An 18520-nucleotide genomic window follows, 5' to 3' on the forward strand; every position below is an offset into this window, starting at 1 on the left:
TCGAAGATTCCCTTATTTTGGGAAAAAGTCTATGATGACACTGACAATGAAGAATTAGCTTCCTGAACACTTAAGAGCGTATTTTATGGATTTGGGCTGCTGGTCACAAAAATGTTCCTATCACGTACTTTTTTAAAATATAGATGCAACCTCTTTTTATGATTGCCTGATGTACTTTAAGCAAACAAAACCATGAATTGCATAATGTCATTGAAAATTCATTACTGCATTTGCCCTTGGACCTCTTCATTGTTTATCTAAGTGCAGTCAATAGGCTTTTTCACACTCCCATGTAAGGTGGGGATTCCTGGAATCCTTCTGTGAACTGGCAGTGTTAAAATGTCGGCCAAGGAAAATTACCCTGATAATTTTCCTGGACCTCCATCTTTCTGTGGACTGAATCAGCAAATGGCCCAGCAGACTCAGCGTCATGACATCAGCACTTGGATGCCCTGTCGTCATGTCGACATTTCAGCATTTAACCTTGTCAACCTCAATTTGCCTTCAATAAATCAGTTAATTCTGCTATTTGTTAATTGTGCTCTCTCATGTACACACGCACACACACTCTCTCTTCTGACTTCCAGTAGGACTTCCTTTGGATGCTTAAGGCGTCACTCACTGTGTCATCACTAGGGGGAGACCCCCCCATAATTGCAGGGGAGGGCAAAATATGGGGAATTTGGACTGCAATGTTAAAGGCCCAGGAGGTCTTGCCTCGTCTGCAATTTCACCCAGGTCCAAGTAGGGTCACTGCTCACCTGCTGTGTGAAAAGACCTGGTGACGAGCATGGTGAAAGGTTTCACCAGGCCATTGCGACCATGAGAAGCAGTATCAGGGTAACTGGAACTAATCAATGCAGGCCAACTATTATTGATCATTGACACAAGTGTCATCAGATACTTTCTTTCTTTGGCTTGGCTTCGCGGACGAAGATTTATGGAGGGGGTAAATGTCCACGTCAGCTGCAGGCTCGTTTGTGGCTGACAAGTCCGATGTGGGACAGGCAGACACGATTGCAGCGGTTGCAAGGGAAAATTGGTTGGTTGGGGTTGGGTGTTGGGTTTTTCCTCCTTTGCCTTTTGTCAGTGAGGTGGGCTCTGCGGTCTTCTTCAAAGGAGGTTGCTGCCCGCCAAACTGTGAGGCGCCAAGATGCATGGTTTGAGGCGATATCAGCCCACTGGCGGTGGTCAATGTGGCAGGCACCAAGAGATTTCTTTAGGCAGTCCTTGTACCTTTTCTTTGGTGCACCTCTGTCACGGTGGCCAGTGGAGAGCTCGCCATATAACACGATCTTGGGAAGGCGATGGTCCTCCATTCTGGAGACGTGACCCACCCAGCACAGCTGGATCTTCAGCAGCGTGGACTCGATGCTGTCAACCTCTGCCATCTCGAGTACTTCGACGTTAGGGATAAAAGCGCTCCAATGAATGTTGAGGATAGAGCGGAGACAACGCTGGTGGAAGCGTTCTAGGAGCCGTAGGTGATGCCGGTAGAGGACCCATGATTCGGAGCTGAACAGGAGTGTGGGTATGACAATGTCTCTGTATACGCTTATCTTTGTGAGGTTTTTCAGTTGGTTGTTTTTCCAGACTCTTTTGTGTAGTCTTCCAAAGGCGCTATTTGCCTTGGCGAGTCTGTTGTCTATCTCGTTGTCGATCCTTGCATCTGATGAAATGGTGCAGCCGAGATAGGAAAACTGGTTGACCGTTTTGAGTTTTGTGTGCCCGATGGAGATGTGGGGGGAGCTGGTAGTCATGGTGGGGAGCTGGCTGATGGAGGATCTCAGTTTTCTTCGTGAAGCAAGGCTGTGTTCTTGCACCAACCCTCTTTTCAATCTTCTTCAGCATGACTACCAGCCCCCCCACATCTCCATCGGGCACACAAAACTCAAAACTCAAAACGGTCATCAGATACTTAGTACAAATGAAAATCAGCGGGAAAACATTTTTTAGATCAGTTGAACTCATGCAATGCTTCAGCATCATTATGCTATTAAACATTCTAAATTCAATAAAAAGTAATTTATTGTTTCTTCAACTTCCTGTGTGATACATCAAATCTGAAATTATCTTTGTGTTCAGCTTGAAGTTGTCTATCATAATCTCCATTTTTTTCATGAATCAAACCTTTTGAAAAAAATTATTGTTCCATGTTATTTTGTCTTTGCCCCTAATCTTTATAAACCTTGATAATGTTCACCTCAGCATCTTGTCCTCCATGGTGAAAAGTACTAGATAATCAAGCCATCTCAAGACCATTACTGAAAGAGGAGGAACATGGGAGTTGAGAGAGCTGGGATTGTTGGGAGCCAGCTAGAGGTGAGTACCTTTAAAAAGAAGCAGAGTGGGACTTGGGACATAGACATCTCAGGACTGTTACTTAAAGAGGAGTGTGGGACTCAAGAGTGGCCAGTATGTGAGTGGCTCAGGGTCAGAGTGAGACTTTGAAATTTTGACTCATGAGGCTTCGGTGAGCTGAGGATGAGCTTGGTTCTAATAAGGTAAGATCTTTGAATTTAAATTAGGAAGAGTTAATGGAAACAGCAGCTAGAGCAGTCGAATGCTATGACTGCAGAATGTGGGACAGCACAATAGTCCCTGGTGACTACACCTTCAAGAGGTGCATCCAGCTGCAGCTCCTAGAAGACCGTGTTAAGGAGCTGGAGATGGATGAATTCAGGATCATTCGGGAGGCATAGGCAGTGATAGAGCTTCAGGGAGATAGTTACCCCTAAAGGTGAGGAGACGAATAACTAGGTGACTGTAAGGGAAGGGGAAAGAACCCCTGTGGCCATTCCCCTCAATGGCAAGTACACTTTTTTTGGATGCTGTTGGGGGAGTGATTTACCAGGAACAAGTTTTGGTGGTCACATCTCTGGTGCTGAGGCTGGCCCCTTGGCTCAAAAGGGAGGGGGGAGAAGTGGAGAGCTATGGTGATTGAGGACAATGTTAGGAGAGCAGATAGGTGGTTTGGAGAATGAGATGGAGGCTCCCAGATAATATGTTGCCTTGCAGATACCAGTGTCAGGGATATCTCTGATTGAGTTCATAGCATTCTGGAGGAGGAGGGGGAGTAGCCAGATTTCGTGGTCCAAATGGGAACCAATGACATAGTAGGGATGAGTTCCTAAAGATGGAATATAGAGCATTCCGAAACAAGTTAAAAAGCAGGGTAGTAATCTCAAGATTGCTGCCTGTGCCACGTGCCAGAGAGGGTAGATATAGGAAGTTGTAGCAGATGAATGTGTGGCTGAAGAGTTGGTGCAGGGGACAGGGGCTCAGATTTCTGGATCATTGGGATCTCTTCTGGGGAAGGTCTGACCTGTATGAAAAGGTCAGGCTTCTCCTGAACTGGAGGGGGACCAATATCCTGGTGGGCAGGTTTGCTAGAGCTGCTGGTGAGTGTTTAAACTAATTGGGGGGGGGGGGAGGTGGAAGATAATCAGAATGTGAGTATAGAGATTAGGGTAGAAAGGTAGAACTGTTGGGAAATGAGGCAATTTATCACTCGGATAACAATTCTGCTTTTTTACCAGGTTTAGACTTTTTTTTATAAAATATTAATGCAATATAATCTGTTTGATTTAAATATGGAGTACCTTGGATGAAAAGATATGATTTCAGTGTAATGTGTCTTTTTGAATTTTAACTTATATCCATATGTTCTCTATAATTTTGGATGTGAAATTTCAACGTTAATAAAAATATTGAAAAAGAAAAAGTGATTAAGGTAGAAGGACATAAACATGATGCTAAGTGTTCTGAGTTTGTGAGGAAGGACAGGCAGGGGACAAAACAAAAATGTACCCATTTTGTGGGGTTGAAATGTGTTTATTTCAAAGCTAGAAGTATTAGGAATAAAGGGGATGAACTTACAGCATCGATCAGTACATGGAACTACCATGTTGTAGCCATTTCTGAAACTTGGCTAGAGGGAGGGCAGGATTGGCTGATTCAAGTACCAGGGTTTAAGTGTTTTCAAAGGAATAGGATGCGTCAGGGATAGTATCACAGCTATAGAAAGGGAGGACGCTGCAGAGCAAGTGTCCCCTGTGTTGGTGAGGGTGGAAGTCAGAAATAGGAAGGGAGCTGCCACTGTGCTGGGAGGAGTCTCTAGGCCCCAAAATAGCCCTCAGGACACTGAGGAGCAGATAAGCAGGCAGATTTTTGAAATGGTGCAGGAAATACAAGGTTGTAGTCATGGGTGATTTCAACTTCCTAATATTGACTGGCACCTACTGATTGCAAGTGGGATAGATGGGGCTGAATTTGTCAAGTGTGTTCAAGAAGGATTCCTGATGCAGTATGATACACGTGGCCATACTGGATCTAGTTCTGGGTAATGAACCCAGTTAGGTGGTGGACCTCAGGTGGAGGAATATTTTGGTGAGAGTGACCACAACTCCCTTATCTTCAACAGAGTTATGCAAAAGGATAAAAACAGACATAATGGGAAAGTGCTTAATTGGGGAAGGGCTAATTATGAAGGGACGAGGCAGGAACTAGTGAGAGTAAATTGAAAACTGATATTCAAGGGTGAAAGTACAGAAGTAATGTGGAGGAAGTTTGGGGACCATTTGTGCTTGGTTCAGGATAGGTTTGTCCCATTAGGGTGAGGAAAAGATGGTTGGAAAAGGAAACCATGGCTGCTGAATCTGGTGAGGCAACTAGTCAAGAGGAAGAAGGAAACATATGTTGGGTATAAGAAGCAGGAAACAGGAAGAGCTCATGAGCAGTAATATGGTTGCCAGGAAGGAGCTTAAGTAAGGACTTGGGCGAGCTCAAAGGGGGCATGAGAAGGATTAAGGAGAACCCCAAGGCATTTTATGTGTATGTGAAGAACACAGAAGGATGATTAGTATGAAGGTGGGGTTGCTAAAGGATAAATGTGCCTGGAGGTGGAGAAGGTTGGGGAGGTCCTAAATTAATACTTTGCATCAGTATTCATGAGGAAAGGACCTTGATCAGGGTGAATGTCAAAATTGAACAGGCCTGTGTGCTGGTCAATGTGGAGATTAAGGAAGGAGAAGTGTTGGATCTTCTTAAAAACATCAAGATTGCTAAGTCTCTGGAGTTGGATGAGATATACCCAGGTTGCTGTGGAAAGAGAGCTGGGGCAGTAACAATGATCTTTGAATCCTCTTTGGTTGCAGGGGAGGTGCTGGAGGATTGGAGACTGGTAAATGTAGTCCCCTTGTTTACAAAAAAATTAATAGGGAGAATCCTGGGAATTATAGTCTTGCATCAATGATGTGCAAACTATTGGAGAGGTTTTTAAGGATAAGATTTATGAGCTTTTGGAGAAATAGTTTATTCAGTGATAATCAACATGGCTTTGTGAAGGGTAAGTCGTGCCTCACTAGCTAATTGAGTTTCATGAAGAGGTAACAAAGAAACTGAGGAATGTAGGGCAGTAGATGTAGTCTACATGGATTTTGGCAAGACATTTGACAGAGACCCCCCCCCCACAAGAGACTCATCCAGAAAGTCATGAGGCATGGAATTAGTGGAACCTTGATTGTGAGGATAAAATAAATGGCTTGCAGGAAGAAACCAGAGTGTAATAATGGAAGGAAAGTATTCTGCCTGTAGATTGGTGACTAGAGGGGTGCTACAAGAATCTTTTCTGGGACCCCTGCTCTTTGTGATTTTTATAAATGATCCAGATCAGTAAGTTTGCAATGACATAAATGTTGGAGAAGTTGTGGATGGAGCTGACGGTTGTCGAAGGTTACAAGAGGATATAGAGAGGGTGCAGAGTTGGGCAGAAAAGTGGCAGATGGTATTCAATCCAGATAAGTGTGAGGTGATTTTGAAGGACAAACCAGAAGGCAGAGTGCAGGGTTAATGGTCGGTTATTTAGGAGTGTGGATGAACAGAGGGACCTTGGAGTTCAACTCCTTACATCCACGTGATGCTGTAGCGTCAGGTTGGAGAACATAGCTCTCCAAAAAAATGTTTTGAAAAAAAGGTTTTTTTAAAAGAGAGGGATAGAAAGAAAAGAAGAAATAATAATATTTAAAGTAATGAATGTGTTCAAACAAAAAGCTGCTGGCTCAAAAGAAACGCAACAGAAATGACAAGATAAAGAAGAGAGGCCTACCTTGAAGATGGATCCAGGAGCTGTTCCGGGGCGGAAACCCATCGGAAGAAGTCCGTGTTGGAAGTGACTCAGAACGTTTCGATGTCGGGCCGCTTCCAACAGTGGCCGAAGGGTTTGGAAGAAGAAGCCTCTCTGTGCATGTGCGAGGAGTCGCGCATGCACAGAATACATAAAACAGGAGCATCACCCAGAAGAAGGAAGCAGACATAGACTGCTTAAACAAGAAGAAATAGAAGAATCTAATTCTAGCAATCATGAGGAGGTTCTACAGACAAAAGAAAAAAATGGAAGAATTAGAAAGAACCAGCTGAAAGCTAGGAAAGGTAAAACTGCTATGTTTTTGAGTACACAGAATTTAAATAAGCAAATGATGGTAATCATGAGGGAAATAAAGCACATTAAGTATATTAGATCCTTGTGGAAAAATCAAATGTTAGAACTGAACATGTAGAAGAAGTAGTGGTGAATATGCAAAAAAGATTTGAAGAGATGGCAGAAAGAGTCAAAGGAGCAAAATTTAAAATTGAATCAATTGAAGATCGGATGCAGAATATTCAAACCAATTTTACTACTGCTCAAGATCAAATGGCTCAAAAATTGGATGCCTTAGAACATTTTAGTAGAAGAAATAATATAAAAATTGTGGGACTCAAAGAAGGGGAGGAAGGAGATGATAGCAGACAATTTTTGCAAAGATGGATTCCACAAAGTTTTGCAGTCGAAGAATTTCAGGGCGATATTGAGATAGAAAGTGCACATCAAGCTTTAAGTCCTTGATCATAACTAGATTAAAAGCAGTGACCAATACTGATTAAATTCCTTCATTATTAAGAGAGAAGATTTTACAACTAGCAACAAATCCATACATTCCTCAAGGTTGCCACTCAGGTTGATAGGATAGTTAAGCAGACCTATGGGATGCTGTGCTTCATTAATAGGGGAACTGAGTTCAGGAGTAGAGAGGTCATGTTGCAACTCACAATTCTCTGATGAGACCACAAGTGGAATATTGTGTTCAGTTCTGGTCATCTAATTAAAGGAAGGACATGGAAGCTATAGAGAGGGCACGAAGGAGATTTACCAGGATGTTACCTGGATTAGAAAACAAGTCATGAGGCAAGTTTATTTGAGCTGGGACTTTTCTCTTTGGAGCATAGAAAGATGTGAGGATGCTTGAGGTCTACAGATTCTGAGAGGCTAGCACCTGTTTCCTAGGGCAGGAATTGCAAACACCAGAGGATATATGTACAAAGTGAAGGGAGAGAAGTTTAGGGGAGACATTTGGGGTGAGTTTTTTTTTACACAGAGTTGTGGCTGCCTGAAATGCCTTGCCAGGTATGGTGGTGGAAGCTGAAACATTTGGGGGCATTTAAGAGATTTGTGGATGGGCACATGGATGAAAGAAAAATAGAGGGTTGCAGGGTAGAGTGGGTTTAGCACATTTTTTGAGGAATATATGGGCCTGTACTGTTCTATGTTCATTATTCATGCTCTCCAGTCCTGGTAACATTCTTGTGAATCTTTTCTATGTCCTTTCCAACTTATAGGTGTGTTACCAGAACTGCGCACAATACTCAAAGTGTGATCTCATTGCATTGATAAATACTTCCCATATAATTTTAGGAAAAATAAAATGTATTTGTTTGAGGTGCAAGATTCATTTTCATATACAGTCATTTTGCCTCTCAATTTTTTTTTGCCATTCTACAGAGTTAATTACGTTAACATTCCACATTATCATTGTTTTTAATGACTAATCTGTCTATTCATTCAGAGAAGCATAACCTCTAATATAACCATAACCATATAACCGTTTACAGCATGGAAACAGGCCATGTCGGCCCCTCAAGTCCGTACCGGTTCACTTGAACAACTCCACTAGCTCCTCCGCAAACTCCTGAGGAAGTAGAGGCTTTCTTCATGATGCCATTGGTTCCAGAAAAGATCCTCCGAGATAGTGACTCTGTCTTCTGAGCTAACAGCTCCTGTGTTTCTTTAACTTTTTTTTATCAGTTTCTTCCAATTTCTTTTTTAAGTCATCTGCCTCCATTGAAGATCTTTTTACTGCTGTCATTTCAAATAACCACTAAATTGCTTTATTTGCTTGTGTTAACCATAGATTGAAAGTTTGTAGATATGTAACCTTTCTTTTGGCAATTTAAGCACTTGGGTGTTGTAAATAGAGATATGACAACTTTTATCCCATAGGAATGTTCCTTGAATGTTTAGCACCAATATTCTGAGTAGTTGATCTGTTGTTTTACTAGTTACTCTAATTGCCAATATATTTGGCGAAATCCTCTCCCGTTCCTTTAAAACTAAAACTAATCACATTCTAGTCATTCTCTTTTGTTCTACTTTCAAGTTGTTCAATTCTGATTCATCAGCCAAAATGTTGTATATCACCTCCGAAATAGAGCTGGAAATACATAGATAGCAGTTTAGCGTTTGCTTCTATTGATAAATTAACTTGGAATTATAAATTGGGAGGGTTAACACACCCTGATTTTTTTAAAAAAATAATGTTGGCAACCCAATTGAAGTTTGTCACCTCCCTCTTTAATGGAGGAGACAAGTCTCCATGGGTAAAATTGGAGTTGCATAAGGTTGGTGAGAGGTGTAAAGGTTAAACCTTGTGTTTTTGATTCATAGCTAATTTTGCGCCTATCCCTTAAAGAAGCGTATTGTTCATAGTGACTATGACATCATATGTCTGTGGTAATATGTTTCCTCCATTGTAAATAGTTATCATTGTCAGTTGTATATATGGAGCTGGCCTGTCCACGGATGACTCCTACCCTATGACTCCTCCCCTGTGCTCCTGGACCATAAAGGTTGAGCCACCTCTTCCCTTGCCACTGTTGCTATCCTGGGATCTGGGCCAGCAAGGTTCTTCTATTGAACAAGGTTCAGCTTCTCTCTGTGATTACTGGTAGTACCCTTCAATGTCATATTATCCAAGCCGACCAAGAGCTTGCATCTCGTTCTTTGAAGAATTATGAAGGGGACATAAGCTCAAGATACTTTTCTTTGAACTCGTCTTAATTCATCTTATTTTGTCTTAATTTCATCTATTTCTTCTTGCAACTGTTTAAAGTTGAATATCGTTATATCATTATACAATATGCTCCCCTCCCCCCCACACCCATGAAAGCAATATTACAATAGGGAATAAAATTAATGGTCAAATTAGGAACATGAGGGTTGGGGTCTTTCACCTAAAACACCTCTGGGTCAAAATATGTTAATTCCATTAATGATTGATCATAAAATCCTGGACATTTGGTCCCAAAGATGGGTCAAGTGTATTGAAGATTGTTATGAGCCAAAACAATTTATGACATTTGAGCAAATTAGGATTAATATGGAGTTTTAGCATACATGCTATGACAAGCGTGGGAGGAAGTTATACACACGAGGAGTAAAAATTGAAGCCTACTTTATTGCACTGGCAGCTCTACTAATATGAACCCCTGTCCCTGATGTCAGGGCCCTGCGTCATTGGAGCACCGACCTCGGGTTGGTTGGCGTTCCTGCCCAAAGTTCTCCATCTTCCCGCCGTGCAGAGGTCACCTGAGACGACAGCTGGTGTCACCCCCGGGTCCGCACAGTTGTCATTTTGCAGGTCGATTCGTGTCTTCATATGCGGGCTGCTACAAAGTTTTAAATACATCTTTTTTCTGCTATCTTCAGTTAAGATCTTATTTAAGGAACAACTTGAGTCCAGCACTAACCTTACCACAGTGTAGTGAAATAGAGTCTCTGGTTTGAAAGGGAGTTAAAATAAAATTATTTCAAAAGTGTATTCCTTACTTCAGGTGGAAACCCCTAAACAAGGGCTTGATAAATAAAGACAAAACTGGGAATCAGATTTGGCTATAGGAATTGATCCATTTTGCAAGTCCGACTTATGACAGAACAGCATGATTAACACAATTAATGTAAGGTATCAGCTGGTGCAATATAACTTCTTGCATCAGCTATATCTTACTCTACAAAATTTACATAAATTGAAATTGAAAATATCAGATCAATATTTTCGATGTGGTCAAGAAATAGGTACTTTTTTTGCATTCAACTTGGTCATGCCCTAAAGTAAGGCCTTTCTAGGAAGATTTGGGTAATCTCCTAGGGAAAAATAAATACTGCAATTTGTTGCTGTCATTCACCTGAATTATTTTTATTGGGGAATTTGGAAGATGTATGACCTAAAATGAAGCTGTCAAAATATCAATTAAAATTTATTAAACTTGCTTTGGCAGTGGCCTGGAAATATATAGCAGTTACTTGGAAATCTGATTTCCAACTAAGTTTAGTCTGCTGGAAGATAGAAATGCTTAATTACATTCCCCTGGAGAAGATCACCTACAACTTCAGAAACAGGAATGATGTAATTTCAAGAATATAGGATTCATACCTATGGTACATTGGGGTAAATGTTTATTGATTTTTTTTTTCCCCCCTTGTCTTTTCACTTTTCTCTCTCACCCCCCATCCCCCAACCCTGTGCTTGCAGTCAGGTTATTTGTCTCTTGATGAGAGTAGGGTTTACCCTAGGTGAAGCCAATCTTTTATTTTTTTCTTATACTTTCTTTTTCATTTTCTTTCTTTCTTGTTTCATGGGGGGGGGGGGTTCCTCTTGATTTGTTCTTCTTTCTCTCTGATCTTTCTATTATCTTTTTTCTCCCTTTGGTTTAACATGGACATTGAAGTTGCATTTTTATAGTATTGTAATTTTTCTTTGTGATAATTGAATCCCACGTTGACTTTATCTCACTTTATTTAATATCAACATGTGGATCGATATTTGTATTATTTTGTTAATATTATGGAGAATAATATTTTATTTTTTGATTGTTCTTCATTTTGACTGCATGTTGATTGAAAATTCATAAAATAAAATATTCAAAAAAGAGAGTTTAACATTTGATGTGCAACAAATACTCTGATGTGGAATTATACCCTCGTTACTCTGCTGCTCTCTTGTCATGATTTCTTTCTTTTGTTTCTTTGGCTTGGCTTCGCGGACGAAGATTTATGGAGGGGGTAAAAAGTCCACGTCAGCTGCAGACTCGTTTGTGGCTGACAAGTCCGATGTGGGACAGGCAGACACGATTGCAGCGGTTGCAAGGGAAAATTGGTTGGTTGGGGTTGGGTGTTGGGTTTTTCCTCCTTTGCCTTTTGTCAGTGAGGTGGGCTCTGCGGTCTTCTTCAAAGGAGGTTGCTGCCCGCCAAACTGTGAGGCGCCAAGATGCACGGTTTGAGGCGTTATCAGCCCACTGGCGGTGGTCAATGTGGCAGGCACCAAGAGATTTCTTTAGGCAGTCCTTGTACCTTTTCTTTGGTGCACCTCTGTCACGGTGGCCAGTGGAGAGCTCGCCATATAACACGATCTTGGGAAGGCGATGGTCCTCCATTCTGGAGACGTGACCCATCCAGCGCAGCTGGATCTTCAGCAGCGTGGACTCGATGCTGTCGACCTCTGCCATCTCGGTACTTCGACGTTAGGGGTGTAAGCGCTCCAATGGATGTTGAGGAAGGAGCGGAGACAACGCTGGTGGAAGCGTTCTAGGAGCCGTAGGTGGTGCCGGTAGAGGACCCATGATTCGGAGCCGAACAGGAGTGTGGGTATGACAACGGCTCTGTATACGCTTATCTTTGTGAGGTTTTTCAGTTGGTTGTTTTTCCAGACTCTTTTGTGTAGTCTTCCAAAGGCGCTATTTGCCTTGGCGAGTCTGTTGTCTATCTCATTGTCGATCCTTGCATCTGATGAAATGATGCAGCCGAGATAGGTAAACTGGTTGACCGTTTTGAGTTTTGTCATGATTGGTTGCATCTAAATCATTAACTTGCCTTTCTTCCCTATTGATGCTGACGGATTTACTGTGCATATTTTAATTTTCAAGACACAGGTTTCACAATTGTTTTAATTTTTTTGCATTTTTTTTTCTTATAGGGATTTTAAAATGCTTATTCTAACAAGTTTATAAATTCTACAAATGCCTTCTATGTTTAAACTTTCAATATGCATTAAAAGCGTGCCATTAATGCCCACTTGCTGAGGCAACTCGCCCTCTGAATAAATGAAATTTCTCCTCTTCACTGCTTTATTTATTTCTGTACAGTTTTGAATTATTTCTTCTCTGATCTTTGCATTACAACTTCCTAATGAAGTCCAATTAGAGCATTAACCATTTATCTTCAGTAAAAAACCACTAGTTCTCAACCCAGCGAGTCCTATTAGCTTCTACTGTTCTTTCCATGCTAACTACTATGTAGCCTTATCTGGTACATGTGCTTATTGCCAGTTTCCTTCAATGTATCACAGTGACATCACTAGGGATGGTGTCACCTAGTGTGGTAATTTGTGGTGTTTCCTTCCCCCCCCCCCATCCCCCCATGGACTTATTGGTTTATCAAAGCATATGCAGCACTGAACGTGGGGGGCATGGCGATGCTGGATATGGGGGGGTGGGGAACGGCGGCAGTGCCATTGGATCAGGGGTGGGGGGGAAGTCTGGCATCAGGACTTTGTTACGTGCTAGACTAGCAGCAAGAGAAATTTACCAAGACTATGGTATCTTCAAAATAATTTTTATTAATAACATAATACTTCTTCTGTATCTCTAAACTTGACTCTAACTTAACCCCACTATGCACAAATGTGTGTGTGTGTGTATGTGTGTGTGTGTGTGTGTGTGGCAAAACCATTACAGTTTCAGCTTAATTCCGAAGAGATGATTTTAAAGTTCCGTCAGTTTTGTTTTGAAACTGAGATTCTTTACTGTTGTTCAAAAGCAATTATGGAGTAAGTGTGAGGCATCAGACTTCTCAAAACTCACAAATTTCTTGTTGAGTTGTTTTCAAAAAATTGTTCTTTTCATATGAATGATTTTCCTCTCTTTCATGGAGGTTACAGCATTTGTGATCTCTATATGATAATTTCACAAATCCAGGCAAAGATTACATGAAGGGCCATGTAGAAATGGACTCAAAAAATCTGTCCTCTTTTCAAAGAGACAGTTAAAGTGGTTCTTCCTTGCCACTGTTTGTGTATCTCTCATGGTAAAGCGAATACAATCTGAGACACTCTCCTGAGTGTATCTCTACAATTTCTGATCTCAGATGTTTATCGGTGCAATATTAAAATGCAGCTTTTCAAATGTCTTTAATCACATGACAAAACATCACTGCTGATTTCTGTTTGAAGTTTCTCTCTTCCAAAAGTTTTTATGAGCAAAATGCTCCTGGGCTGTCTAGCCAGCTAACCAGTAAATGGTGTCCTTATATGCACAGCTGCCATCTGAGTTTCCATTCTAACAACATGGGTAAACAAGCAAAGATCCTTTTGTTTAATCAGATGACCTCCTTGAGCAATCTTTTCACCTTAGATATTCCAATGAACAAACACTTCCAGTTTTATTTACATTTTTACCAGACTTTGTGACTCTGAAAATGGCTTCTCTCACTGAGTGTAATTGTGTGTGTTTGTGTCTGTAAATGTGACCCTATTTTTCCAGCCCATAATTCCTTTGCTAAAAATATATATTTTATAACTAAATATTGATATTAACCCAATTCCGTTGCACCATTTATGACTTATTGGGCAACTGTCTAGGCTAATCAGGTTGCGGTCCAGATAAATTTGGATTGAGGGCCAGATCCACACCAGGATCCCCCATACTGCATCCCCCATACTGATGCTGGTGATGTATTACATTGCCACAGTAAATCCTGGGAATTATTTTTCTGTATTTTCTATATTATGCAGTTATTTTGTTTATATTTCTTTCTTTGATTATATTTCTCTTTTTCTACACGTATCTTTTCATGAGTACAGTTATTTTGCACTCACAGTAAATGGAAATTCTGACTGGCCTTCATGAAAAAGAATCTCAAGGTTGTCTATGAAGTTATAGAATACAACAGCAAGAAACAGACACCTTCGTCCCTTCTAGTCTGTGCCAAACCATTTATTTTTGCCTACTCTCATTGACCTGCACCAAGTCCTTAGCCCTCCATACCTCTGCCATCCATATTCTTCTTAAATGTTAAGATTAAACCTGCATTCGCCACTTCAGCTGGCAGCTCGTTTGGCACTCCCACCACTCAGTGTTGAAAAGTTCACCCACACATGTCCCCTTTCACTTTTTGTAACTCACTATCCCTCAGTGGAAAAAGTCTTGCATGTACTCTGATAATAATTCTAAACTGTGAACTTTGATCTATACTTCCAGTTAAATTTGTTTGGAGGCTCGTGGTGATTTTTATTTTTGCTTTTCAGCACAGATTTTGTATCAAGATCTTATTAATTCTTGTTAAATTGTCAATTTTATTAACCTCAACTAAGTGGGCTGGTTGGCATCTAAGGCACTGGAGTTTTCTATTTTGATGGAAGAGACTTGGGTATTTAGTTAATAGTTTACAAAGAATTAAGCAATCGGATTTTTACCTTCATCCAAGCAGTTACAAATCAATGATAACTTTAGAGAAAAAAAACAGTTAGAGTTTAATCCAGACAAGTATGTTATTGCAATTTTGAAGCTCAAATGCAAGGCAAAAAATATACAGTAAATGGCAATATTCTTTTTAAGATTGATGTACAAGACAAGAACTTGTGTGTCCTGCAGCAAATAATAGTGTTGAGAAGTATTATAATTGCTTTGAGCGTTGTTGAGTCCACCTGGACCACTATGCATAGTTTTGCGCCTCTTGTTTAAGAAAGGAGATCGACTTTGGAAGTAGTCCAGAAGAGATTGATTTCGCCAAATGCTGCAATGAGAGAGTTTTTTTTAATCACAAATGGTTAAAATAGTTAGACCTGTATTCACTTGAGTTTAGAAGAGTAATGAGTGACCTTCTTGATGAACATAAGATCATAAGGGAAGATGTTCAGATGGTTTCACTGGTGGGAAAATCTCATGTGAGACAGACTAGTTGAGGAGGTGAGGGTGGTGGTGGGGTTTGATATCCTCACAATCCATTGCTGCTTGTAATGGTCCGGAAGTGATTGTTTTAAAAAAAAAAGCTATTTACTGGAAAGACCATGGCCTTCTATTAACAGACTTTTAATTTTTTAAAAATTCAGACATACAGCACATTAACATCTGGCTCATGAGCCACCAAAATACCCTCAATATACAACCCCCATACATTTTGAAGGGTGGGGGTGGGATAGAAACTGGAGGAGACCCACTCAAACATGGGGAGAATGGAAGCAAAATACTGCCAAAAATCCGATGAGTAAATGATTTATCAAATACAGACACCTTTTAATATTAATAGTTAATCCACTGCTCTATCAAACATGTGCTACGTTCTCAATGCTGTGGGGAGATCCGAACAGTGAAAAACTTTCTTTAACCGGCAAATAAAATACACATTCAAGTCTGTATGTTTGATATACATTGTACAAGTTAGAAATCCAGTCCTTATGCAAGATCTCAACATGGCGGCACTATTAATCATAATGGTTATTACAAGGCTGTTACAGTGACTCAAGTTCAAATCCTGCACTGCCTGTAAGGAGTTTGTACGTTCTCCCTGTATCTGCGTGGGTTTCCTCCAAGCCTTCCACTCTTCATAAACATACCGGGGTTGTGGATGAATTGGGTTCATAGAGCTGAAAGTGCATGTTGCATGCCTGAATCAATTTTTTTTTTTGTTAAAACAACACGAACTCACTCTTTCCCTCCCTAGATGCTGCCTAATTTGCCGAGTTTATTTTTTGCATCAGCTTTTGCTAACTCCAACAGATGATTAAGCTCTCACTGAGGTGATTGTGGAATGTTTTGATGGAAACCCAGGCAAGCTTTCTGACAAGTATGCCAATTCATTTGTCATTAAGTATCCACATTGACCACCGCCAGTGGGCTGATAACGCCTCAAACCGTGCATCTTGGCGCCTCACAGTTTGGCGGGCAGCAGCCTCCTTTGAAGAAGACCGCAGAGCCCACCTCACTGACAAAAGGCAAAGGAGGAAAAACCCAACACCCAACCCCAACCAACCAATTTTCCCTTGCAACCGCTGCAATCGTGTCTGCCTGTCCCGCATCGGACTGGTCAGCCACAAACGAGCCTGCAGCTGACGTGGACTTTTTACCCCCTCCATAAATCTTCGTCCGCGAAGCCAAGCCAAAGAAAGAAAAGAAAGTATCCACAGGTTCAATTGACCAAGTACAGTTGCTAAAAGATGGTTCCTGTCTCACCTTAAAGAATTTCTGCTCAGTGACTGCTTACAGTCCAACAAAGCTGGAACACGGATTTATAGCCTCAATTAAGGTAGCTCCATTGGAGAAAGGTGAGGCAATATAAGAAGACTAGTGTTAGGAATTAAAGTACCTTTAAAGAAATTGCTCGAGACAAAAATTGAGAACAAAGAACATTTATTACTACAACAATGCAAAGTTGGGTGCTTCCCCTTACCCTGGGAATACACACACATACTGGGGCTCACCCAACTTTTATACAGTCAATTTCAGTATCAGAATGCCCTCCCCCTTACATTCTTCTGCCCCCTGGATGGGTTTGGCATAGGTAATTCTTCCTGCCTACGTGCAGTTTCAGTACACTTGGAGGACCAGGGGGTATCCTGTGGGTGCCCCATCATGTCATTGTCCTTATTCACACCTTTCTGATTCTCTGGGCTACAGTCTCTTAATATGCAGAGTTGACTCATTCTATCTAGGGTTGGCTAATTTCATATGTATAAATCTGTGTATGGTTAGCTAATTAGAAATGTATGACTTGGTACTTCTGTCCAGGGCTAGGAGACCCTTATCTGATCCAGACTACCTCAACTTCCTACATTCTATTGTACCTTACCATTCCTTATCTTAGTCCTATGGTCTTGTCACAAAGGATAGAAGATTCTTATGTTAATCGTGCTGACTCTGCTTTCCTGCATCCTAAGCCCCAAACTTATCCTGTTTGAACTGGTTTCAGCCATTTTACTGATGAACTTTAGTTTCTTCCATGTTCATAATTTTAGGTCAATTTTCCCATCTCTCACACTAGGAAATGAATAAATGTGCTGCAGGTATACAGAAGAATTTAATGACAAAAAGATGTGGAACAAGTTTCTATAAAATATGGCTTCTAAATTCTCCATGCTTATGTAATAGATTAATAAAGAGGGAATTGATTGATTATTGAAGTAATGAAACATTTTTTAATAATATTTAGAATTATATTTTATTTTGGTTGATTTTAATACAACAAATTATAATTCGATGATTCCAGCATGTTGTGGAAAGGACATATGATGACATATCAGCCAATTATCAGATTATCAGGTAAGATTACAAATTTATACACTATTTCCAAGAAGATTAGTGTCATAGGACAATGTTCAATAACTCAAGATACTGGATACTTCAGCTGTATCTGGTGAATTTTGGATGCAAGTTAACTTCTTCCAAACAATAGGCTGTTCAATGTGACTGAACTGCTCTGATAGGAAGTTAGCATGGACCCAATAGGTGGCATTTTTAGTGTAGCGGTTAGCTCAATGCTATTACAGTATTAATGACCCGGGTTCGAATTCGGTAATGCCTGTAAGGAGTTTGTACTTTCTTCCCGTGTCTGCATGGGATTCCTCTGGTTACCTCCCAGCCTCCAAATACCATGCGAGGTTTGTGGGTTAATTAGTGTTTCTGGTGTCACAAGCTCATGGATTGGAAGGGCCTCATGCCGTGCTGTATCCCTAAATTAAACTAAAAAAAATTAATGGCTTCTTTATATGCTATTCCCTTTCTAAGATTCCTCCTGCTTATTTATTTGATTAATCTAGTTCTTAATTGTCTTTGTTTTAAGGAGTATTGGGAGAAATTTGCATATACACTATAACTGACTGGATTACAGTCAGTCAGAAGGCAATGAAGACAGAAAATGGGTGAATGACCATGTTTGGATCCATACAAGATATCCAGAAGTAAGTACTGTTTCAAAAATTAGCTTTATGTTGATAGCAGGTGGTAACATGTATATTAACTATTTTATCTAGATTCAATAATTAATTAATTGCCCAAACCTCAAGTTAGTTAAGGATGTTTACTTTTGAAATTCTTGGGAATTGGGATGGGCCAGAGCTGAGTAATACATGTTTTTTAGGCTTTCATGGATTTTAAACAGGGAAGGCACCAAGGCCTGCTGACTGGAGAGCATTCAGAAAATATTTTCTTTCTTGTGAGTGAAGCTCCCAGGATTTTTTACTCCCTTTGAATTTAGGATTTCTCACTGTATATCTACTACCAAACAGAACGAGGAGCTGAGTATCACAGGATAGTTGATCAAATGTTCCCAGGCACTACAGTACACAAATGTGCTGGAGAAACTCAGCAGGTCACACAGCATCCGTAGGCCTGGGCCCTTTGACAAGTCAAAAGGAAAACAGGTAGATGTCTGAATAAAAAG

Source organism: Narcine bancroftii, chromosome 4 (assembly GCF_036971445.1).
Source record: "Narcine bancroftii isolate sNarBan1 chromosome 4, sNarBan1.hap1, whole genome shotgun sequence".
NCBI lineage: Eukaryota > Metazoa > Chordata > Chondrichthyes > Torpediniformes > Narcinidae > Narcine > Narcine bancroftii.